Genomic DNA, 25,324 nt, shown 5'->3' with positions numbered 1-25,324 from the left:
GGGCGTACGGAAAGAAACGGTGGATGGGAACTTTGTTACATTGGACATAACACGCAACGCGCCTGCATTTCGCATCCAGGGAAATCGTTTTAGCTGTTGCTTTCTCGTACGGTCGCTCCGTACCTCGCACTCGCATTCGCATTCGATGTTTGCAAGGTGGAAATTGATATTACTTTTTAATGCTGCGCCAGCTGGTTTTCTCCACAAACGTTCGTCCTTAGAGTCGAGTCGACGGTCGACGGTCGACACCGTTGCTGCCTTCATCGTTAACGTCGCCGTCGCCGTTTCTGTTGTTGCTGTTGTCGTCGGCGTCGTCGTCCTTCCAGTCGTGGGCTCTCCATGTGAGTTGCTTTACGATGGTGGTTTCGCCAAACATACAATTTGCCTCGTCACAGTTCGAGTTGAGCCTTCTCGTGAGCAGGACACAAAGCGCGGAAGCTGTCCGCAGCCAGAGAGACACATTAGTAGCTAGCTTAAGCGATAAGGCGCCTCTCCGTTCTGCATTTCTGTTGCTTGCCTTCAGTTTTTTTTTTTTTTTGTTGTTGTTGGCAATTTTTTTTTTTTTTTTTTTCTAAAACTCCCGGCCAGAAGAAAGGTGTGTTGTGTTGTGCTTGTTTGCGTGTGTGTGTGTGTGTGTGTGCGTTTGTGTGTCTTTCTGTGTGCGTTGTAAGAAAAGAACTGCTGGAGCTAAACAAAAGCCAAAAGCAACAGTATCGTCCTGGCTTTCGAGAGGATGGAAATTATACACCAAAAAATAATAATAAACGAAACAAGCAAAATAATTTCATAAAATTTTGTAAATTAAGCGCGCTCGCTACCTGCAAAACAAAAAAATTTATTGTAGAAAACAACAAAATTGAACGAAAAATTCTTTTGAAAACAAACAACAAAAGGAACACGCACACAAACAAAGAGTACTTGAAACAAATTCATATATTCCTATAGCTTTAAAAGCCAACAAAACAGCAACTAAAAGTATTGAAGACAGGTGAGTGAAAGGTTTTTGTGTTTCTGTTTCTGTTTTGGTTTTGTTTTGTTGTTTTTTTTTTTTTTTTTGGGCCTGTCAAAAAATTGTTAGCCGAATACTTGCTAACAAATAGTTTAATTTCCGGTGCTGGCCATCAGAGGCGCACATCCGGTTTCAGTTTTATTTCCGTCTCGACTCGTCGTGTCTCTGTGACCGAGAATATTGTATGTCAAATGTATTTAATATATTGCCATTCAATTCATCATCAAAAACGAAAAAGAAATAAGAAAATAAAAACGAAATTAGAGGAAAGTTAAACCAAATCATTGACTATATTGATTTTGTGCTTGTATGAGTGTGCGTGTATGTGTGCATGTGAACTTCCTTCCTCTCGACTTCCATCATCAAGTTGTTCTTTCTTGGCTAAAGTTTTTATCATTGGGTTGGCAAAAACTAATACAAAATGTATTAACTGGGCTTAGGCTAGGGACTCACAGAGTGAGGACTGTGTCCTTGGGGGGGATTAGAGGCACACAAAAACAAAAGGCCCAACGCCTTTGGTCCACAGTCTGTTCTTGTGACTACAAAATAAAACAACTTAATGAAGCAAGAAATTGAAAACATTATCAAGGCGATTAATTATTGATGCTTTGATGTTCGGTTGCTGGTTCTCCGGCTGCTGCCATTCTCATGCTTTGTTAGCTAATTAATTTATAATTAAGTTAATCATTTGCCCGCTGGCCACCGCCATAGCATCTACTCAATATCTAAAAATTTCAATTACATTTTGCCTTGAACTTAAACTTAAAGTTCTTAAATTTAACTTCATCTTCTGCACCTGTGCACACGCTTCGATTAAGAGTCTCAAACGTGACTGGCTTCCTATATCAATGGCAATCAGTCCCAACCAACCGACAACGCAATTTCTGGGTATGAGGTTTTATTTAAGAACCCATCGAGATCCAGACCAGATTCCAGATATTGGTTCAGGTCCAGAAGGTCAGGTCAACTCTCGCTCGCTTTGTCATTAGTCTTAACTGTTCGCTCCTCTTACACCTGTGTCTGCGGGAATGTCTGACCGTGTCGAAAGTGTTTTTATTATGCCATTTTAATTTAGATCCGTATCAATCAGTAATAAGCGTTTTGTGCACTCAACAATGAGACAAAACAAACATTAGCCATTAAGGTCAAGGGCATTAGCTTTATTATTATTCCCAATGGATATCACTCTTATCGATATTTACTTTGCACTGAGTTTTACTATCCTGACATTAAAAAATTGAAAATGGAAATTACAATAAAATCAACATAATGGTTGATTTAGATATCCAGTTGGTGTCAATATTCCGAGTGCCTTTAGTTTGGTACTCATTAATTTTTTCTGTCCATTCAAAATATTCACAATACCATTATTCAATTGGCGATTGTTTGATTACCGCAGGAGGGTTATGCGGATTCTATTTCAAAACAAGGGTGTTTATCAGATACAATAAAAAATGATTTGATCAATGAGTTCTTACCATATAATCCCTTTAAATGTTCACAGTTAATTTTCACAAAAACCCGCAAAAGACTTTAATGATATTGTCAATGATTGTTATTACCAGATGAATAAATGTTATTTGCATATAAATGTATATACATACGTACACATATAAATCTATTTGTATATATATTTTGTGTATGTGTGTTATTTTACTGTCTATTTTTTATGTGTATTTTTTGCTTTTGACGTTTTAAAAGGAGTAAACAAAGTTGTTTAGTTTTCCTGTTTCTTGTTTTTTTGTGAGGCGGAGATGATATGCAAATCAAGCAGGACATAAACTCATTTCAAATTCCACACAACAACAAGAATAACAACAACTACAAAATCAACAACAATAACAACAAAATGAGTAGAATAGGCCAAGAAAAACCCAACAGCAATAACAACAGCAGGAAGAAAAACGTAGAAAGAAAACTCATTCGCCTCGTTTGCATAATTTGGCGCCTTATTTTGTTAGCAATTTATATGCGCAGTCGAATGACACACGCATTTTAATTGAAAGCAAATAAAATACACTATAATACATAATATGACAAGCCATAATCCTGACAGCAACAGTTATGCATGCTGACAGCTATGCCACGACCCACGACCCACAACCGACCGACCGACAAGCCGACCGACCGAACAGAGAGATGGGAGCCACAAGGACATGGACATCATCAGACAGAGATACAGAGAAAATGAGAAAGAGCGAGAGGCAGATAGTCCTACTGACTGACTGACTGACTGACAGTTCCACACATTTCTATGGGAATTTAATGGCATTTTAAATAACTGTACAGTTGTGTTTTCTTTCCATCAATGTGTGTGCGTGTGTGTGTGTGTGTGCACACCCAACATACTCTCTGTGTGTGTATGTGTGTGTGTCCTGCCTGGCATGTCAAAATATATTCATTAATGTCTCCAAAGTCAAAGTGTTTAAAATGTTATACACGCTTTGGGCATAGCTTTGCCTCATCACAAACACACACACACACTCCACGGACACACACACCAAATACACCACACACAGAGACACAACAAGCATGCACGCTTTCAGGCTATATAGAACTTAAGCCTTTTGTTGTCTCTTGTTTTACTTTTCTTCTTCCTTCTTTTTTGCCTAACAGGGACATTTGTCTGTTTATGTGGTATTTCAATACTCTTTGTCCAAGCTGAGGTATATGAGATATATTAACGCAATATATGATCTTGACCAACTACATATTACTTTGTTTGGTTCTTCTTGTGTTGACTGACACTATGTCCCAAAGTTATCGATTACACCCTTGAATTTTTCAGGATCAATTTGTGAATAGATTGAAACTTATAAAGTTGTGTAACGTTTTCCTTGACAATCACACAAAACGTTCAAATTTCTTTGACTAATTTTACAGAGTATAGAAACTTCGTCTGACGCACTCAAAGCAGGGAAATCTGTTTGTTTGCTTGGTGGCTTTCTGTGTATTTGTTGTTATTTTATTTTTCTGGTGGCGTTTTAATCAAAAGCAAAAATTAATTAACTTTACTTTTCAGAGGACTCGTCGCACTGACTGGCGGCACTTGTTTTTGCTTAGCTTTATTGTTATTGTTGCCATGTGTGTCTGTGTGTGAGTGTGTGCGTGTATGGGTGTGTTTGTAATAAATAATAACACACATCTCGAAAAAAAAAATGCTAAATTGCTGCTTCATTTGCACAAATTTTTAATAAACCAGCAACGGGAAAAAAAACGAAACAGGGAAAAAACAACGTTTCACTGGACTTGATGAAGAAAAAACGAGAAAAGACGGGAAAAAAAAAACAATTCATATGTATAAATCGGAATATAGTATTCTGCATATATGTATGAATGTATGTTGAAACAAATAACCGCCATAAAGCGCCTGTTGGCCGCAGACGCCAAATATTTATTTTACATTTTTAAATAAAGTCGCGCATTTTTGTTATATTTATTTTTTGGCTTACACAAATTGTTGGCTTGGCTGGCATGTCGAACGCATTCAACAAGAGGGCGAGTGGAATTTAATTAATTTAATTTCTTTGGCATGCCCCATTCACAACGAATGAAGGGGGCGTTAGGAGGGTTTTCGGCTGCAAGGACGACTGGATGGGCTGGTCTGGGTTTGAGCCTTGGAGCTGGCCCTTTTTCTGTTTATTATTCATGCAAAAATTTGCAAATGCTTCAAAAAAGTGCAGGCTTATGCAAAAATCAAATGGCTCTAAATGAAAGAAGCTAGTGCACACACACCCATTCGCAGATACACACTCACACGTACACACACACGCACATGTGATGCGCTGTAGTGCCCAACTTGTCGCTAGCAGTTACCAACTCCAGCTTCTCTATTTACTTTCTGCGGCTCAACGAATTTTCAATTAAAATGTTTACTCACTGCCGCCACTTTTCTCTTCTTCCCCGCTCCACACCTCACCGTCTCTTTCATGCTGATGGCATTTGCATATGCAAGAAATAGTTGAGAGTAGTAGGGTACGTGTGCGAGTATGTTTACAGAATATTTACTTTCTTTAATTTATCAAATACTTCAAACTTTTTACTCAGGGGTACTAACTAACTCTAACTTATCTTTTGAGAAATTTCACAACGATTTATCTTTAATTTGAATAATTTTAACTAAAAAGTGATTTCTTCTGTGGTGATGAATCTTTATAGGACTATATACGCCTCTTACTAGAATAGGTGCTTCTTGGCACCTATCCAAACACATATATTTTTACTTGTGCTGTGCACACACACACACATTCGTGGTCAATTTCACTGTTGGTTTAATAAATTTTCATGTTATTCATTTTGCTGACCATAATAACTTAATTTCCATATACTTCTGGATAATGGGAGAGAACACAAGAAGAAATCCGCGTCGCATAAAATGTTACAAATTTTACAATTTCCTTATGCCATTTTCTGGATTTTCGGTATAGCCGTCGGCAGTTGGCATTGCCATTACCGTTACGCGGACTAACCTTAATATCCGGCAAATACACACAGGGGGTGGAGATGGGGAGAAAACAGAGTTTGGTGTGGGGACAGACAAAAGGTAGATAACTAACTAAGGCATCGCTTCGCCTAGCCCTGTTTACATTTTGTTAAACGCGACCCTGACCCGCAACATCCTGCCTAACCAACCAGCCACCTGCCGCACACCTTGACCCCACCAGCCCTCCCGTTATTGTATAATCTCTCAGAGCAGCTGATAATGGTTTATGCTAGCTTCTGCTGGGTTGCTCTGTTGGCTAGCAACTCATACTCCTCATCCTCATCCTCATCCTCATCCACCTCTGTCACGTTGGGTAAACAAAATTTGCCGCATTGTTTGCCCGTTTGGACTCACTGAGCGGACTATGTTGGAGATTCTTGCTGCTTTTTGGGTTTTTAGTCCGTTTAAAATTGACATTTTATGCCCTTTCATAGTTCGAGTGGATTTGTTTTGGACTGTAGCACTGGCTCAGAGTTTTGGGTTTGTTTCATTTAATGAAATATTTGAGCTCCAGCTAAGAGTTTTGTTACGACTGCAGCTTTTGCTTTATGCCTTTGATTAATGTAATTGGCGCAAAGCGGGCGGGGGATCCCTCTCCCTATGTGGGTGTGTGTATGTGTGCACTTGAAATGATTAATGCATGTGGTGAACACACAGAGGGACGACCAGTAAGGCAAAACAGGGGCAGAAAAAAAAAACCAAAAAGTGAAAGTAATTTCACTAAATGTAAAAGTTAAACACAAGCCTTCCATGCCAGTTAGAAACAAGGCCAACTTCTGGCTGCCCCTTCTCCTTTCCTTTGGCCATCAAAGGGAGCTTAGGCACCAGAAGAGAAGGGTTAATGGGGCGAAGGGGACGGTGCTTGTTTGCTTAAAGTTTTAAGCAAATTTTCACATTTTTTTTATATTCCCCCATTCGACCGCAGTGCTGACGTTCAACTGATATCTCGACCCCTGATGCTATCCTAGATTCATAGAGGAACAACTGAGCAACAGTTTGGCGAAAAAGTTTTAAGACAAACATTTATCAAACAGGCCACAGACAGAGGGAGAAAAAAAACTAGCAACAAAAAAATCGAAATAAAAACCAAAAAGTTTTACCGAAAAACAAAAAAGAAAATAAGGAAAACTATTTACAGTTTGTTGACAATTAAATGTTTTTTTTAATGGGCAAATAAACATAAGTATTCTAATATTTCAATATTTTACTTATGATTGATGAACGAAGTTAAGTTTTGTTTCCGTAAATCCTTTCTTTGAATCCTTTTTAGCATAATCTAAAATATGCTTTCAATGTGCATAGGAAATATAAAGTTTCCGTATTAACTATCAAAATAAAGTTACTTTTTACTTTATAGCACTTATCTAAAGTTTTTGGTTCTCTCTCTCATTGTTTTTTATTGCTGCTGTTGCGGTTATGTGTTGTTATTGCTCATATGTAGAACGCAAATTACAAGCGGCGGTTTTTGGCACACAAACGGACACACACACAGAGAGAGAGAGAGAGAACAAACACACACAGAAAGTTGCCAAACAATTGCCGCACCCAGTGAAAGGCATAGGAACCAAGCCGAAAAAAGGATTGACAGTTATTAAAAATGAAACGAGGCAATTACATTTTTGGTTATTGTTGCTGTTGCTTGCTGGTAGATGTTGCTGTTGGTTGGTTTGGTTACTGACTGCTGGAGCAGGGCGGGCCAGGGTAGAGGGCTAGGCATATTTAGCTGGCATGTTTAACGGCGCTTTTGCAGCCGCCTGTAGCATTTCATTTGCATAAATGGCTTTGTCTTTTTCTCGCTCTCTGTGTGTGTGTATCTGTGTTTGGTCGTGCATATGCTGATTGCCAAGCCTTCGGTTGTCTTATCGTTGTCTTAAAAATTGACAAGCCAAAACAAAACAAGAAAAGCGCGGCCAAGTTTTCCAACGCAGAAGAGGCTCTTGCCTTGGCTTGGCTTCGAGCCCATAAATCATATATTTTTGCACATGCTTCTTGTTGCCGCTGTTGTTTCTGTTGCTTTCTTTGTTTGTTTGTATTCCAACAACTCATGGGCAACTCATTTTTCATGGAGCGGCAAATTTTCTGGCGCATTAAGCGCCATTTTTGGCAAATTTTTTTACCATTTCTTTTTCCCCCTTTCTGCTGTCAAATTGAATTTTATTTTGCGTCTGTGTGTGTGCGTATACCTATACATGTATATCTGTGTGTGTTTATATATATAAAGTAAATTTTATGTGCAGTCATCTTTGTTTGCTTCGTAGCCCCGAAAATCCCAAGCGTGTGCTTAGCTGGAAGAAGACTCCGAGAAGTAGACTATAGTATAGAGTATGAAAGTGAAATATGAAGCGTGGCCAGCTGCCCATATATATCCGTAGACTGCCAATTATGCACATATGGCCAATACAGACTACGAAGAGGACGATGAAGGTCTTAGACTGTTGCTCTTTAAGTCTTGGCTAACTTACAACTTCCGCAGATAAGGCAGAATGAAAACTTTGCATAATAATGAGCAGTTGATTTCCCTTCTTGCTAAGTGAGTGCGGGCGTGTGTGTGTGTGTATGTATGTATGCGCGGTTTCCTTTTACAAGTCTCCTGGCATGTGGGTGTGTTGGTATCTTATGTGTGTCCTTCTCCCTTTAGTGGGCTACCCACAACAAACGAAACAAGACCAAAAATTTACTTGGAAAAACTTTTTGCTCATTTCGCCATCCGTTTTTCCTTCCTTCGTTCTTTGTTGTTCTTTCATTTTGGCGCAAAAATTCTTACATACATCGTGTTTTTTTAGCTGCCGCACTTTGATCAGATTAGGCTGAATAAGAATTCTGTTTTTTCAAGTTAAGTTATAATATTAAGGAAAAAAATCTATGTGGAATACAAACTTTATAATACTCTTTAGAACGTATTAAGTTTTTACTCTATATCAGATATTGAAAGTTCATTTTGACTTATATTCAATAAAAAAATGTAAAAAATATATCTATATCTTACCACTGTATACATCCATTCTAATCAAAAGAAATTGAAGAAATGAAAAAGCTCTGACACAAAATTGCTGTCCTATGAGATATGCCAAGTTGAGGGCATCTATTTATCTATTTGATATAGTGGTGTGATATGCACTGAATCAAGTTGCTGATTGCTTAATTTAGTTCGCTTTGAAATTGTAATTGTTGATATGTAAATAATTGCAATTGGGTTGTAAAAATGTTTTTCTTGTCTGGACTTAAAGAGTAGAACCTGTTCTTTACGTTGATCCCATAAAAGTTCTTTTTGTTTGTGGTAACAAAATCAGGAGAAAAAAGATTGTGCAACATGGTGCAAAGGGGTAGAAAAATGTTTGTTTCTCTACACATTTAAACCTAAAAACTTCTGCTATGTTAGTTTTCTCTCTCTTGATGTTTGTTCTAACTATTTTTAGCTGCTCTGTTTACCATGCACTTTGTCTGCTGTCCGAACACAAAAACGAAGAGAACGAAATAAAACAAAATGAAGAAGGACTCTTGCTCGCTTGCCCAGAATGAGAAGCAATTGTGCTGTTTGCTTAGGGCTTGGCTTGGTATGCGGTGCAGCCATCACACACACCGCACACTCACACACACATCTTCATCTATATAAATGTTAGCCACAGCAGGACACAGCATGAGGACCAAACGCATTTCTCTTGCTCACACAAAACGCACATCAAATTTGCATAATTTTACGCAAAGTAACATTTTGCACAAACAGACCGCCGTCCTCTTCTGTCGGGTCTCCCTTCTGCTCCCTTCAACATATTCTCCTTCCAGAAAACAGCAACAGGCAGCATAGTGTGCGTGTGTGTATGTGTGTGTGTGCATGTTAGATGGAGGTGATTTTGGTAGTAGCTGAGTGGAAATGTGTTCTGTCATGCCTTAAAGTTGGGCGCCGCATTAGTTTGGTAGATTTTATGAGCTGTGTTATTACAAAGCATTTGCATTTAACATGTGCGAAACAATGAAATCTGTTTTAAGACCCCAACTCCGGCTTCAGTGCGCCATTTTGATGGAGCCCTCGTTTTAGTTGACAGCCAAGGGCATAGGTTTAAATGCTAATTAAAGATATGTGTTATATATGTATGTGTGTGCATGCATGTATGTAGAAGCAAGTGAGTGAATACGTGCTGCCATACGTGGCGTATGCGTAATTATGGCAATTTTTTAAATTGGCTGTCAAAGTAACAGAAAAGTTTCCAGGAAAATATCAAAAAACAAAAACGAAACCCTCTTGAGTTGGGTATAGGCGTAGGTGTGTATGTAGGTGTGTGGGTGTATGGCTGGGAGCTATGTTAACGCTGACTGACTGCTGCTGTCAACTTATTAAGTCGGTATGTAGAAATTCTGTCGACTGACTCGTCCGTCGGCGCATTTGTTGCGTGAATTATTAGCACCGCTAAAAATACTTTCTCATATTTAAAGAAAAACCTTAAGCCAGGCACGCCACGCAGAGATTCAAACCGAATTTAACGGCATATTTATCAAACGCTTCTGGCGCAATGTTTAACAGTTACCATAGCCATTATGAAGGCACTTAACTAGTTATGTGACTACACTCAATCTCCCATATTTAGATTTTGAATTACCTTATCAACCTAAATGCGGTTTGCTCCATGTACATATGTATGTAGGTATATGTAAATGTATGCGTTGTTTGTTCCCTAGAAAACACTATTACATTTCGTTAGAGCTAGAATATAGATTTGGATCAATATCGTTGTTGTGTTTCAAGCTGTTTCCATTGCAATAATCGATCCAACAAAATATAAAGCAATGCCTAAACAATATTTAATACCTAGCAATTCTGAGGCTTTATATTTAATAATCGTATTCTTATTTCCTTCTTACCTCACAAATTTCTATTATCTCTGGAATATTTGAATTCTTAATCGAACACATTTGCTTTAGAAATCTTTAAAAGTTTTTTAATAAAATAATTTGAGGAATTTATCTACTATCAATAGATGCAATGAAAAAAACCCTACACAGGATCCGTGATTTTTTTTTCAAATTGTGCCAAAGATAGACTCAAGAATATCAGTTTATATGTACTCACGTAAATAGGTATGTATGAAGGGAGACAAGCAGTGGCAGTCACAAGCACGTTGCCTTGACATTGAGTATGCCACCAAATGTTAATGATGTGGCCTTAACTGCACTTGTTGAGCACATCTTTAAGTGAGACCCGCATTTAGACGCGTCCTCTGTGTATCTCTCTCTCTCAGTTTATGTGTGTGCGTGTGCACTTTGAACGCTTTGCCAGCCTAAGCCGCAGCAAATCTCTATTGATTATTGCGTTTATGTGTTTGAGTTGGCAGCAGCAGCATAAAAGACGAAATCAAAAGCTCACGCTCATATGCTAGTAAGGAGTAGGAATGGAAGTGAGATGCTTTCTCTAAGGCATAGCAGCAGCTGTCTTTGATAGCAGGTAAATCAATATTTTCCAATATAAACGCATGAACAGCCATATTTTCCTTTCTTTTTTCCCTTGCTCGCTTTCTCTTTGTGTATATGTATGTGTGTCAGGAACCTTGTGTAGGGCAAATCCTTTGGCAAACAAAAGACACAGACGCAAATCGAAAGCAAATTTCTTTCGTTCTTACCGTTTTCACATTTACATTTATTTAGCTTAAACATTGTTGTACTTTTCGCTGGGGAAAAAATGTACATATTACGTATACGTCGCGTATGAAATAAAATAAAACGAAATGAAATCTTCTTTACTTTTGCAAATGTAATAAAAATGCTTTTCTAGTCATAGTCAAAAAGTAAACTTAAATGAAATATGTAAAAAGTCACGTTTTCCGGCTATATGTTTCTATGAGTATTTTAACAGAATTTAACAGTCTGGAAAGGCAAAAAAGGATCCCTTTTTGGGCATTAAAAAGGCTTCTTGGAACAAAAACCAAATGTTTCAAGCAGTATTTTTTGCTTTTAGTTGAGTTTAATCCGCTCATTAGGCAACAGCTGCAGCTAGTGACAGCTTTAAGTGATATTTATATAAATGTTTTGTCATTTGTGCTGTTGCTGCTGTGAAAAAGGGATAAAGCGAGCTGCCTTTCGACTATAAATTGTCTGTTTTAATGACCAGGTCTTAAGAGTGGCTATCTTTGAGTTTTGTCTCTAAATGTAAAGTTTTGATGCAATATTTTATTTGCTGTTTACAAATTTACACACACGAGATGCATTCTGTTAGTGGTGACCCGCATAAGTATGCTATATATTGTGTTTTTAGTCTACAGCCCTCGTAATATTTATTTATTTGCAAACACACACATACGCATATATACAAAAAGGAATGACGAAGAGGGAGGAAAAAGAACAAAGGGCAAAGAAAAAATATATAAAGAGAGAGGGAGAGAGAGAGAGAGTGACACAGGGAGAGAGGAAAGGGGAGTGTCACAAAGGAGAATCTGCTGTTACGCCTTAAGTAAACATTATTAAAATTGCCAACGCCCGTTGCCAGAGCAATAGCAATCCTAAAATAACCAAGAAGGACCCAAAGTCTTGTGGCAATGGGAAATTGTCATTTTCATATATGAGAAAAAGCGACCCCACGCACACACCAGTGAATACACACACACATACAATGAAAAAATATCAGGCACCCAAGGTTACTATTATTATTACTGAGCTTAAGTGGACACAGACACAGAGAGACAGAGACACAAAGACTTAGACAGAGAGAAAGAGAGAGACATAGACACATATATTCAACTTGTTGCGCCAGTCCTTTATCCTTGTAGCTCGCGCTGATTATCCGTTTCTCGTTCTCGCTCTCTTGCTCTTCTCACACTTCCATGAGGTTTATTAGAAAACTGTCAGCAACTCTCGGCTTGCCTCCGACGCACACTTGACATTTATTTATGCAAAAATGTGAAATCATTTGTGAAACTTGCCTTTCAACACACATACACACTAACTCACACGCACACACCACACCAACAAAGCAACAACAGCAGCAGCACAAAAAAAGGGATACCAAAAAGGAATCTACGCCTCGTTGAATGTGGGATAAAAAACACTGAGCACTGGCCGTGCCATAAAAAAAAGGTTCATGAATCAAGTTATTTTCTCTCTCACTTTTCATTTTTCTATGTCTTTTTTTTGGTTTTTTTTTCTTGTTTTGATCTAGCAGCAGAAAAATCTCACTTGAAGCGTGCAAAAGTGATGAGTTTTTCTAGCTGCACTAGGTGCTTGATGTCCTTGCAGCTGCCACTGAGTAAAAGAGAGAGCATGTGCTAATAACTTATCATTAGATTAAAAACTTTGCCACCAGCGTAGGTGTGAAGCTTTTCGTATCAGCTACCACCATTTTTGGTATTTTAATCAATTTGATGCTGCACAAGAGCATTTAATTTTACTTTGGTTAGTTAGTTTAGCCAAGCAGATATTACCAATGGAAGATTTACTAGCCAGTGATACAAAAATCCGGATTACATGGGGTAGATTTTCTTGGATCTTAATTGAAAATGATTAGCAAAATAAATATGGGTAGAAAAATAATCGAAATATTTAACAGGAGCAATTAACTCCCAGGAACAGAAATTTGAACTCCCAAAACGAGTGTAAGCGCTCCTTATGCAAACGGTTTACTATTTGAGGTTATTTTCCTTCAAACAAAGAAGGCTGTGACATTTTAACACAGCTTTTAGCCGACAGGATAGAGCCAGATATAAAGATAAAAAGAATTCTTTGAATTCTTTATTTCATTCGTTCTTATAGAATTACGCTTTGGTCCTCCTTTTATATTTTCTCGTGTTCTGAATATTGGTACTCGACAAATTAATTTTAGTTCTGTTTTTAATTCACTTTGTTAGTTAAAGTTTAAATTCGTTATTAATGGTGGTTTCTTTTTCTGCTGAGTTTGCCTTTTAATCATCCTTTTGGTAGCTCATTAGATTTAACATAAGACCAATTAAAACACTTGTATAAGTATATGCACATAAAACTTTATTTGAAACACCATTGGAATATTTATGCAGGCATATGAATAAGTGTGTTTCTCCGTTATTATAAGCCCCATAAACCAACAATCTAGCGTTAGATTCTGCTTTCTCACGGCGAATTTGGGTAAAAGCAGACGTTCTGTTATATTTATTCCTTATTGTTAACACTTTGATTATAAATTTGTGTAAGCTATTTAATTTCATTAAATTCAATTAGTTTTTTTTTTCAACAATTTTTATTAAAAGCGTGTATTGTCGACAATATATAAAGTAAGCGGCTCACTATTTGTGTGATAAAAGAAAACTTTGGCAACTTAACTAAACATTATTAGTTTCATAATTTTATATTTTAGATTCTGGATCTTTCCAATTTAAATTCTAATACACTCCTAATTAATTATAAAGAAGGCGAATGCAATGAGCTTTCGCATCAAATTTTAATTTGCCGATGACATTTGGTCAAGGACTTTTATTTAAGTCATCAACTATATTGCGTTTAATTTTAATTAATAATATAATGATGGAAAAGGCTAGAAAAATAATGTTGCCTAGAGACTTCTTGTCGACTTTTGTATATTCTTTGTCAAAACAATTCACTTTGAATAAGGAAATCTTTGCATATGACTAAATAAACAGGCATAAATAAGTATCTATCTATATCTAACGTGTATATCTATATATGTACATATGTACATACATACATATGTGTAGGGCTGTTTTGTAATGAGTTTTCAAAGGGGACACGTGTGTCCGGAGCTCTTCCGTTAGCAGGAAACAAAATTCAAGCTCATTAGACAAAGAAGAAGCCAGAAGCGGCAGAAGCATAAAGGAGCCAAAATCAAATGGTTCTCGCTGGTTATTGCTCTATTACCAAGAAAGTACTCTTTTAGTCATATTCTCCCCCTCTTCTTGCCTCACTCTATCTAGCTTGGTGACTATATAGGATAGTATATATTTATGCATGTTTGTACGTATATGGTATGTGTGTATATGAGTGATATAGTCATTTTAGTCTGAGCAGGTTCTCTGGTCTTAAGCCTCAACCCGAAATGCTTGGACGCATATCGGGCGCAAATATCTTTGGCACACTTCACTGAGCTTAGACAAACAACAACCGAGCAACGACGACAACGACGAAGAAAAAGACGACAACAACAACAATAATGAATAGCAATAGCTATGGAGGTATAGCTTTATTGTTGATTGAACAAAAACAACTTATGCAGACCCAGAGGTGGCAGAGGAGCCACTTGGGCTACGTGTCCTGCCCTGGAGTGGAGTGGCCCAAGTTCTCCTACTGATGCGGGGCTCCCAAAGCACGTACACGTACAGGAAGTCTGGATGCCTGCCTCCCGCCTGTCGCTCGATGTCTCTCTGTCTGTCTCTCTGTCTGTCTGTCAGCCAAATTTGAATGAATTTGCCTGAGCTGTGCTGTGCTTCATAATAATTTTGCATACTCTTTAGAAAGTTCTCTACTCGTGTGCTTGAGTGACTTTGATGCTGTCGAAAATGGACTTGGACTTGAATATGATGAAACTTCAGACACAGGCGCAAAAACTTCGCTTCGCGTTCTTCGCCTGCTCTTTGTGTAATTTATGCTCTTGTTTTCGGTACAGTCAAGGACAACGATGAGAACGACGACGACGACAACGTCAACGTCAACGGGCAGGGTCCTTTGTAAGCACTGGCATTGACAACTTCCGCCAACAACTATCAAGCCTAGCCCCAGCTGTTGGGCATTTTCTAATTTACTAATTTAAATAAACTTTCAACAACAAAAACCCCAACCCAGAAACTTTTGTGCGGACCACTTAGAATATAATGAGTATGTCCTGTGCCAAAAATTATGCCAACACTATCATTAGTTGGCTTGAGCACAATACAAAATAAGCCAGCCAGTCAGCTAGTCAGTCAGTCAGTCAGTCAGTCCCCCCGGCCCCTGTTATTGTAGACTTTTGAAGGCGTCGCTAGAGAGCGTTCGTTCCATTGTCAAGTTATATGGCCCCAAGGGGGATTGCTACCAAACCACAGCCACAGCCCAGTTGACCAACTTTCATAATTACGAGAGAGAGCAACAGCAGCGGCAACCAAAAAGTTGGCAAAGTCAGCTGAATTTATTATCGAAATATATATTTTTCCGTTGAGTGGATGTGAAATTTGACTTGAGTTGCACTTTGTTGTAGGGCTTAGTACGTACTTAGTATGTAATATGGGTATGGCAACCAACCAATGGGAATTGAGGTGATAAAGTATTGATAAGTATTTGCCAGACTAATTATATTCGTTAAGTCCATTTTGATGGCCACAAATCGGTTGAAATACCAATAAGAACGTAAACAGTAAGAAAATATCAACTAAACTAAGTATCTAGTTATTGAACAAGCTATGAAGTAAATCAGAGCAACAGATTCCGAGTCTTTTATACGAAGCTTTGTGTAGGTTTTAGGAACTTTGAACAATTGCAAACACGAGTTGTAGAAATCATAGCGTAAAGAAAAATTTCATCATATGGAGGCTAAAAAGTTCTTCTCTCATTTGAAACAAACAAAGTTAATATTCCAATTGCTAACATAAACGAGACGAAGTTAAAAGCATTGAAATGATTAAAAAATATTTTTTAGAGAATACCATAACATTAGCCTAATGAATATTTCATCAAAACAAAATCAATTTTGATGATAATGCAGTGAAATTTGTTATATATATGTATTATGGGGCAATGAGTAACAACATTTGTGTGATTAAAGTGAAGGAGTTGGTTGATTTGGTGTTTCGGGTTGAGTTTACGCTTGATCGAGTATAACATTTGATTTATGCGTCACATTTCAAATTCGACAGCTGTCTCATGCCATGCCAAGCATATGCCCACACATTCAATCTATTTTTCCCTCTCTCTTTTTCGATTTGACAGAAACCACGAAATATAATTCCAAATCTAAAAGCCAAAAAACCGAATGCACATATAAACGAAACGAAACTACCAACAAATTGAGCAGCCAGGACGAGATTGCTACTGCCTCTGTCTCAGACGCTGACTCTACCTCTGCCTCTGATGTGAATGATGATAATGATGGAAATGATGATGATTTTGATGATGCCAATGATGATGATGATGAAGGCGATGGCAACAAAACGGAAATGAAATCAAATCGCACAGGTAATTTGTTGCCACAATGGCGAACTCAGAGTGGGCCTTCATTTCTTCTTCTCTCATGGTGTGTGTGTGTGTGTGTGTCTGTGTGTGCATTACAAATGATGGGATTATTGTGCTCAGATGATTAGGTTTGAGTTGCAGAAATGGCAGAAATACAATATCTAAGCATGTATATTGCGACGCTTGCGGCATGCCACAGAGACCCCAAACGAGACAGCAACCAAAGACAGCAGCCAACAGGCAAGAGTATGGTTTGGCATGGCATGGCACGGCACGGTATGCGGTTGAGTTATGGTTGAGACAAGGCAAAACCACAGCAATTATTGCTTTGCCATTGCCTACGGATCAATTTAAATTGCCGGATTCAATAACAAACTGACTTTCTCTACACACACACACACAAACACATAGAATGAGGTTTTCTCTCTCTCTCTCTCTTTGTGCGTGCGTATATGTGGGTCTTTGATTAATACGCATGTTAAATACGTTATCATGAAAAATGATTTGCCTTGGTCCACGCCTCGTATGCGCAACATGTTTCATGTAAACAGCAAGTGCAAACATCAAAAGCTACAAACAAACAAAACCAGAGAAGAAGGAAAATGAAAATTGTATTTGCCCTTGCCGTTCTGGGAGTCCATCCGTCTGTCTCTTTGTCTATCTGTCGTCCTATCATAAATTATTTTGATTGATGTTGATTTTTATGCTGATGGCAAATTAGCAAATGGCCCCAGTAAGTAGGCAACACTTTTTGCTAATAGCCCCAAAACAATTTTCCAATGGCCAAATCCTGAATAAGAAGCATGGGAAAAATGAAACAAACGAAATCACGATATATACGTACATTTGTACATACATATATATGATATAATTAATGCATTAGCTGTCATTGAAGCATTCAATTTGATTCATTTTCATTACATAAATTAAATAGGTTTCACCCCAAAAATGCATATGGCAATCAAATTAAAATGTTGAATTTTCCATTTATAAGAGGGGATTTTCTGTGAATTAAACATGTGCAATTACAAAAACAAAAAAAAAAAAAAATAAAAAAACAAAACTCACTTACAAAGCACACGAAATTGCGCCATATGCAAAGATGACATTTAACCTTCATGTTAAATATTGCATGAATAACAGCAATTTATACAAAATAAAAAATAGCGTCACACACAAAAAAAAAGAAGAAAACAACACTCACACAAATGCATTTCACACGCCACAACCGAAACCTCAAGAAGTAAACGGAAAAGACGACTTGCAAGGCGACAGTTAGACAGACAACTAAGACAACCCTAGACACATGTGTGATTTGATATACTAGTATGCGTGTGCGTCTGTCTCTCCGTTTCTGTGTGTGTTTATGATGAGTAACAATGGCAACAACAATTGCAATAATAATAACAATAATGACACAAACAACAACAACAACAGAAAGAAAAAGCCAAAGACTGTCAAGGATGTCGCCAGTCTCACTAGGGAGTCACACTATAAGGCCCTTTGAAAGAATGTCATAGACATGCATTTTACATACTGACACAGATACTAAACATAGATAAATTGATGGATGGATGGATGGTAGAATAAAAATACAAAAATGCATAAGTATTTGCCAAACAGGAGCGCATCACACGTTCAATTAAATGTTAGGGCATGCATTTCCTGATCAAAGAGTTAATACCATTTCTATATTATATATGAGATTTACATGGTATGTAACCATATAAATATATCAAGAATTTCAGTAGGCTTTGAAACCTACATTGAAACGAGTTATTTGTGGTTCTTGAAGCTTATTAAATTTTCTGCTGATCAAAAGATTACTTTACCTGGCAATGCAGAAAACTTTCAATTGAAGTTACAAACTGAAGCGAAATGTGTGTGTTTTAACACGAAATGGAAATGTCTAATTATTGGCATTGACATTTCAATTTATTAGCAGCTACTGTGTAAAATGTATGTAATATTTGTTAATTGACTTGGGATGATGAAGACAAGGTCTTGTCCTTGGTCCTTGATCCATCAGCAGCAGCAGCAGCTGTGACATTGAATACGCATTAGATGCGCTTCAAAGTTCATAGTGAGGCCAATCGCATAATGCCTGGCAGTGGCATTGGTTGCTTGTTGTGGGAGTTACTCTGGGCATGGCATTAGAATTAGCATTGACAGTGACATTGACATTGGTACATGAATCATGCATCATGCAAATATAAATATATATATGTATACATACTTATATGTGTGAGTTCTGCCAACCTTTAATACCCCTCACTCAATATGAATAATTAATAATTGGCTTTACCCCAAGAACTAACTAACTTGAAAGGCCACTGACAATGACAGTTTGGATAGACAGTCAGACAGACAGCCAGACATTCAATGAGCCGTAGCTTAACCTTTAAGCCCTGATCAAAGTTCATATTTCGGGGTTTCCTTTTTCTGCCTCCCTCTCTGTCTCTTTTTAGGTGTTTGGTTTATTTGGCCATTTCATTAACAAATAAATGCATCAAATTTTTATAATATTCTGTATGGCCCTGTTATAACTGTTGGCATTATTATGGCCTTAACTTGCGAGTCTACTGTCGACTCAACTTCCCTCGCCGTTTTCAAGCATAATTATCATTTGTTCTTTTTTCTTTCTTGTTTTTTGATTGCCCGCAGCGCCTTGTGGTCTTAATTAATTGCGGTCACTTTGTGTTTTTTGGTTGTTTTTCTCGAATGGTCGTGCCATCGCTTAAATGCCATTAAACCTTTTGGTTTACTCTTTTCTTTCTTTTTGCTCTTGGTTTTTTATCTTTGTTTTTGTTTTATGTTTTTGCAATTTGATTTAATTTTCTAGGCCAGCCGTGCGTAATTAATATAAAGTTTTTTTTTTTTTGTTCATTTTTGCGCCTATCAATCTGACTTAATTAAATCAAATAAATCAACGGATGCATAAAAATGAAGCATTTATAAGCAAATTAAGTAGCATTTGGTCATATAGCCATGATTATCATATCGGGTTTTTTTTTGTTTGCTCGCCTCAACGATTTTATGACAAAGTTGAGGCGCTGCCTAACCAAATTGCCAGCAATTACGCTCTTCACTGCTGGCAGACGACGCGTTGAATTTCACGCATTTCTAATGAGTTTGAGTTAGAGAGTGAGAGATGAGGGTATATCCCATAAAAGGCCACTCATTCTCCAGGCACTCGTCCTCAGTAGGAGTTGTAGTGCAAGCAGAGAAACGGCCATGACCATATTGCACATTTTACAAAGCGTTAATGAGCTAGCTTCTGGTTTTATGTCAGTCCACATACATCCTTCGTACATATCAAGTTGATTTCATTTTATTGCTGGGCTTGGCTTGCCGTATGGTGGTGGTGTGGATACGTAATGCTTACCTTACTAAAAACAGTGCGTATGCGTAATATACACTAAGCTAACTAAGCAGTCAAACGCACACATGGCCACCACAGTGTACACTTAATATGAGGCAGCTTTTATGATACATAAAAACGATTACAGAATCCTTAAAAAGCCAAGCTGAGTACGAGCGAAAAAAAACAAATAAAATAAAATAATAATATTAATAATAAGAGAAGAGCTTTCATTTCATTTATTAACACAGATTTTCCACTTGAACTATTTTTTTTGACTCTCTGGTTAGGCCTCTGTTTAATGTCGTATTTGTTTCGTTTTCGGAATTCTCGAATTGTATCAGTTGTTCAATTAGTTGACCCAAATTATTAGTGTATATCTTGTATATCTTCCAATTATTTCACGCAATATTTGCTGACAAATATCAAACTGCGAAGTCTGCCTGCTGCCAGTCATAATCAAATAAAGTTGTGCAACCCATTTTTGTTTTTTTGTTGGTTGGGACCCTTTGCACACACAGACACACACACACACACACGCACACACACAATTCCCCAGTGCGTTTGAGTAAATAAAATTTTCTAATAAATAATTTATGAAACAATAAACCATAACAAAAACAACAAATTGTCTGTTAAAAGCAAAAAGAACGATAGAAACACAGATAGAGAATGATAGGGAGAGAGGAGGAGGAGTGAACAAGCAAACAATGCTCTGTCATTAGTAGTGGGGGAGAGGGAATAGAAGAGGAAATGGGGATGGAGGTAGTACGGCAACAGTTGCGTTCAACAATGCGTGTGCAGCAGACAATTTCATTTTGTGAGTGAAAACACTTTGATTTGATTTCAATTAAGATGAAAAGAATAAAAAGAATCAGGCAACCGGCAAAACAGACAAGAGGCAACCACAAGAACGACACTCGGAAATGTAGTAGGGGCTCCATCAAGGATCAAGACTACAGAAAGACTTTCTCCCCCCCCTCTCCCTCTCACTCACACTCTCACTCTCATCGCTTTCTAACTCTGTCGTGTATTGTATGTAAAGCCAGAAGTGACTAGCTCTTGAATGTGTGGCCTTTGATTAAATGTCAAAATTGCAAGTATCAGCGTAAGCGACCGCAAAAGCGAGTGCCACTTGACTGTGTTGCCACATATGTGGCAATCTTCAATGCCTATGCCCTGATCCTCCACGCCCCTTTCCTCCCCAATCTCCATTCCATTTGAATAATTGAGTTTGTCAGGCAGCTTAAATGTTTCGCCTTTCGCCAACCTTTGTTTGTACTTTGTACTCAGCAATGCGTTGCGTTGACAAAAGCCCAAAAGTTGCGGTGGGCGTAGTTTCATTTCATTTCGGTAACGTACGTGCCTGGCATGGGAATCAAATGGAAATTGGAAATTGCGATTGCGATTGGAATAGGACACAAGTGTCCCGGTGTGAAGACAGAGAGAAATAGAGATTGAAGGAGGGAAAGTGACAGAAGTGAAGTACTTGAATCTCCGCAACATCTGCAGATCAATCTGTTCCGGCAGCTCAGCCCCACAATATGCCACCTTCTTTTGTATTTATTCCTAGTAATTAAACGTTTAATTTTCTGCTGGCGTTTTTCCTACTGTTTAAAGCTGAAGCCGCCATTAACATGATGTAAGCTGGTCGCTGTCAATTAGCCAAACAGCGTTGACAAGCGGCCCCGCTTTACACTTCGCTGGCTAAAAGCAAAACGAGCCGTCGACTCGCATGTTCATTAAAAATCCTGTTAGGTCGGCAACAATGGCAACACAATGTCCAGACTGCCGTCCACAGTGTGTCCCTCTCTCATCTTGTATGTGTGTGTGTGCGTCTGTGAGTGTGTGTGAGATTGTGTGGCCAACAATGAACGAGGCAAATGTGTGTGTTGTATGGGCGTATTCTCATATTGAAGCCCAGCCCCTCAACCAGTCCAGCATTGTTCAAAAATTGTTAACTGCCAGCCTGGTAAGGCAATTATGTATGTACTAAATGATATTATCACTAATGAGACTCTATAATATTGAAATATTTCTATTGAAATCCAGTTCGGGGACATAAATTTCCATTTTCTACCGAAAACAAAATAAATCTCTTTTTTTCCATTTATTTTTTCGAACAACATCGAAGTGAAGAGCATGTCATAAGATATTTAGTCGTAAGATTTTATACATTACCTTTTTTTTACAAGTTAGCCACAAATTTGAGTAATCAAAAATTGATCATAGTTTATGGGGCTAAGTATTTTCAATGCAAGGGAGTCAGGAAGTTAGACGAATGAGACAAATAGTTAAATGTATTTTAGGAACTCTTAGCTTTAACTTGTTGTACTCATTAATTCATTGGGAATCCGGTTGAATAGAGTTTGTACATCTTTGTAAATCTCATGGTTGTCTCTGATGGACACATCAAATGCTCAAAACTAATGCAGCATTCATCGTCTCTCTTGTTCTCGAGTTAAAATCGCCCTGCCCACGCAGTGCTAACAAGCCACATAACAAGACAACAAGACAACGAGGACAATAACTGGATTTTGGGTGGGGTAAGTTCACAATGTTGTCCTTTTTACCCGCGTGTGCCCCAGCAGTCAGTTGACAATCCCCTCATTGTATGGCTTTGTTGACAACGCTTCATTCATGCCATTCATGATGTTGCACTTGGCCCTCCTGTTGCCTGTTGCTGCCGTCATCGTTGTTGCTTTTTCTGCTGCTGCTGCTGTCCACTTTATTTATGAACTTTGCTGCGATTTCTCAACTGCAATTTCAGTCTTACGTTGTCCGTTTTTCTGCAGTTGCCTCGATGTGATGCTGTTGCGCTTCATTTGTTGCTGCTGTTGGGACTGCTTTTCGTTTTTTGTGTCCTTTGCTGCCCATTTATTATGGACTGGCCTGCACTTAATTTGTGTCCGTTTCATTCCCGACACCGTACCGCGCACGATTCCGGAATAACAATTCACTTTGACACTCTGTTCGCCATAAATTGCTCGGACAACAAAAAGGAAAAAAGCAATAGGGTCCCCCGCAGTTTCTTTTGCTCAAACATTTCAATTTCAATTTCCATTGTGTTTGCTTGTGCGTGACAATTTCATGTGTGTGTGATAAATCTTATTGGACTTTATTTAATGCTGGTTTTTATTTCAGCCACCACACACACATACACATAGCCACGGGTCCGCCCCCGTCCCAAATTTCGTCCTTTAACACTAATGGCAATCTGATCAGTTTCATTGGTATGCAAAGAACGATAGAGCGTAACGCTTAAGGCCATGTGGCCCCGCCTCCCCTACCCTCTCTCTCATTTCCCAATTTCGCGCTAATTAACTATGTGCCAACTACAGGCAACATTCGGGCCAAGTTTGTTTGGAACTTTGCCAAGCAAAATGCCCCCCTTCTCTTTCACTGTGTGTCTGTGTGTTCATGTGATTTCATGCTTGTTGCCAAAATGCCAACAACAAGGATGAAAAGTAACAATTTATGAGCACATCCTTGGCTCGCTAAGCTTGTGTAAGCACGCCCACTACTAGTCTCGCCGGGTTTGGCTTGGTCTGGTTTGGTCTGGCTTGCTTGTTGGTCTCTTCATGTCTAGGGGCGTGGCAGACAAACACTTGTAACACTTTGCTTTACATTTTCGGGGCGAACGCGGGCGCGCCTCCTTGGAAAATCATCATCCATCCAACTATCCATCCAACCAACCGTCCAACCATCCATCCGTCTATCTCATCCCCATCATCCGTAGTACTTTTGGGTGGCGCATTGTCAGTGCAGTCTTCCGATTTGTCCTGTTGCTGGCATGTTGACAGCTTTTGCAAGTGGAACAACTAATTTTCAAAAAGAAAAAAATGCAATTTATGAACTTCTCCTCTTCTTCTTCTTTAACTCATTTAGCAAGTCAAGAATTTCATTTAGCGTAAACATTTCACCATGTCATTCCTTTAGAACTTTCAACTGTTATGCTTCAATGACTTTTTATGAACTTTGCTAATGTTTTCGCACACATACACACACACAATGGCAAACGACCCTAAACAGGATTGCATTCTGTCAGCTTCATATACACATACATATGTGTATAAGAGAGTGTGTGCCAATGACTTGACCAAAGTTTCGAACTTTTGCTTAGTTTGAATTGAGATAGTTTTCGGTTAGATGGTCTTTAATTTTTTTTTTCCCAACAATATGAACGAATGAAAAAAGAATTCCAAATAGAGAGAGAGAGAAAGAGAGAAGAAATGTAGAAAGAGCGGTGATGGGAAATGGGTAAATAGCAAATGTTATATGCTTACTTTCCGACTTTTTTCTCATACCCGTTACTTGATACCCATTGAGTGAGAGAGAGCTCAACAATTGAATTGCTATGTGGGTCATTTGATTTAATAATTCCCAATGCCGAAGCAATCGGAATATATGTAAGTGTGTACGCCCCTTCCTTACAATAGCAGCAACAATGACTGCTCCCGTTCCCATTCCTACATCGCCAGCCATCCATTCTGGCGAATTGCAGTGAATGGCCGATAAGCTGTACAAAGCATTGTGATTGAAATGGGGGAGAAAGACGGGGATGCGTAGGGCTGGACTGCGTTATGGCAGGGCTTAAGAGCAAAGAGTAAGCGAAGGGCTTAACAAAAGCAACTGCACAACTGATAACTGGCATAAGCAACTGCACTCACATCATTTCAGATGCCAGAGACGAACTGACACTTTTCTCAGGCGAAATTCTTAGCAAGAAAGGTATCTCGTGGGCTAAAGATAGTCTTTTTCTATACTTCACGAAATAGCTGAGTCATAAAATATTAAACTAAAAGTATAAAAGAAAAATATACATACAACAAACTATGCTTTAAAACTCGAAATCGATAGATTTCAAACACAAAATATATGATCTCAAACTAAATAAATAATTGTATAATCTAGAGTGATTTTGGATTTTAATGATCAGATGAACAAATAATGATTAGATAAAATCATTACACACAGAAGTGGGCAAAGCTTTAGTGAAATCGATAAAAGGTTTCTGCTCAAAGTTACTTAAAACTTTGTATAAACCAGAACATCTTTCTCAATTTTTCTTGACCTGTTATCCATAACTACTCAATGTACTTTTTAGCATACATTTACCGATTTGCATATCAAGAAACCTAAACACTTCCTTTCAAGCAATTTATTATTATTTTCTCCTATAGTTCGGGTAGTATACTATCTGGATTTATCAATTTAAAAAGAGTTCTTATTTACAGTTGATTTTAACCTAGTTAATAAAAGTTGCCTATTATAGAGGTCAGCTTATCGTCTGTGTGTATGTGTGTGAGAGCCACGCCCCTATACTTTAGAGGCCTGCCCCTCGACTTAACACACAATG

At 38.1% G+C, this 25,324-nt stretch overlaps 1 protein-coding gene across 1 annotated transcript in view; it reads left to right on the top strand.

Moving 5' to 3' along the window:
• Positions 1-260: 260 nt before the first annotated feature.
• Fife (regulating synaptic membrane exocytosis protein fife) overlaps positions 261-25,324 on the top strand; it is a 66,891-nt gene continuing 41,827 nt past the window's right edge. Inside the window, 1 exon segment of the mRNA XM_068286139.1 lies at positions 261-988. The gene's annotated coding sequence lies outside the window, so the exon portion shown is untranslated.

This window comes from Drosophila tropicalis, unplaced genomic scaffold (assembly GCF_018151085.1).
Source record: "Drosophila tropicalis isolate 14030-0801.00 unplaced genomic scaffold, ASM1815108v1 contig_443, whole genome shotgun sequence".
NCBI lineage: Eukaryota > Metazoa > Arthropoda > Insecta > Diptera > Drosophilidae > Drosophila > Drosophila tropicalis.
This window is presented reverse-complemented; position numbering and strand designations above follow the sequence as displayed.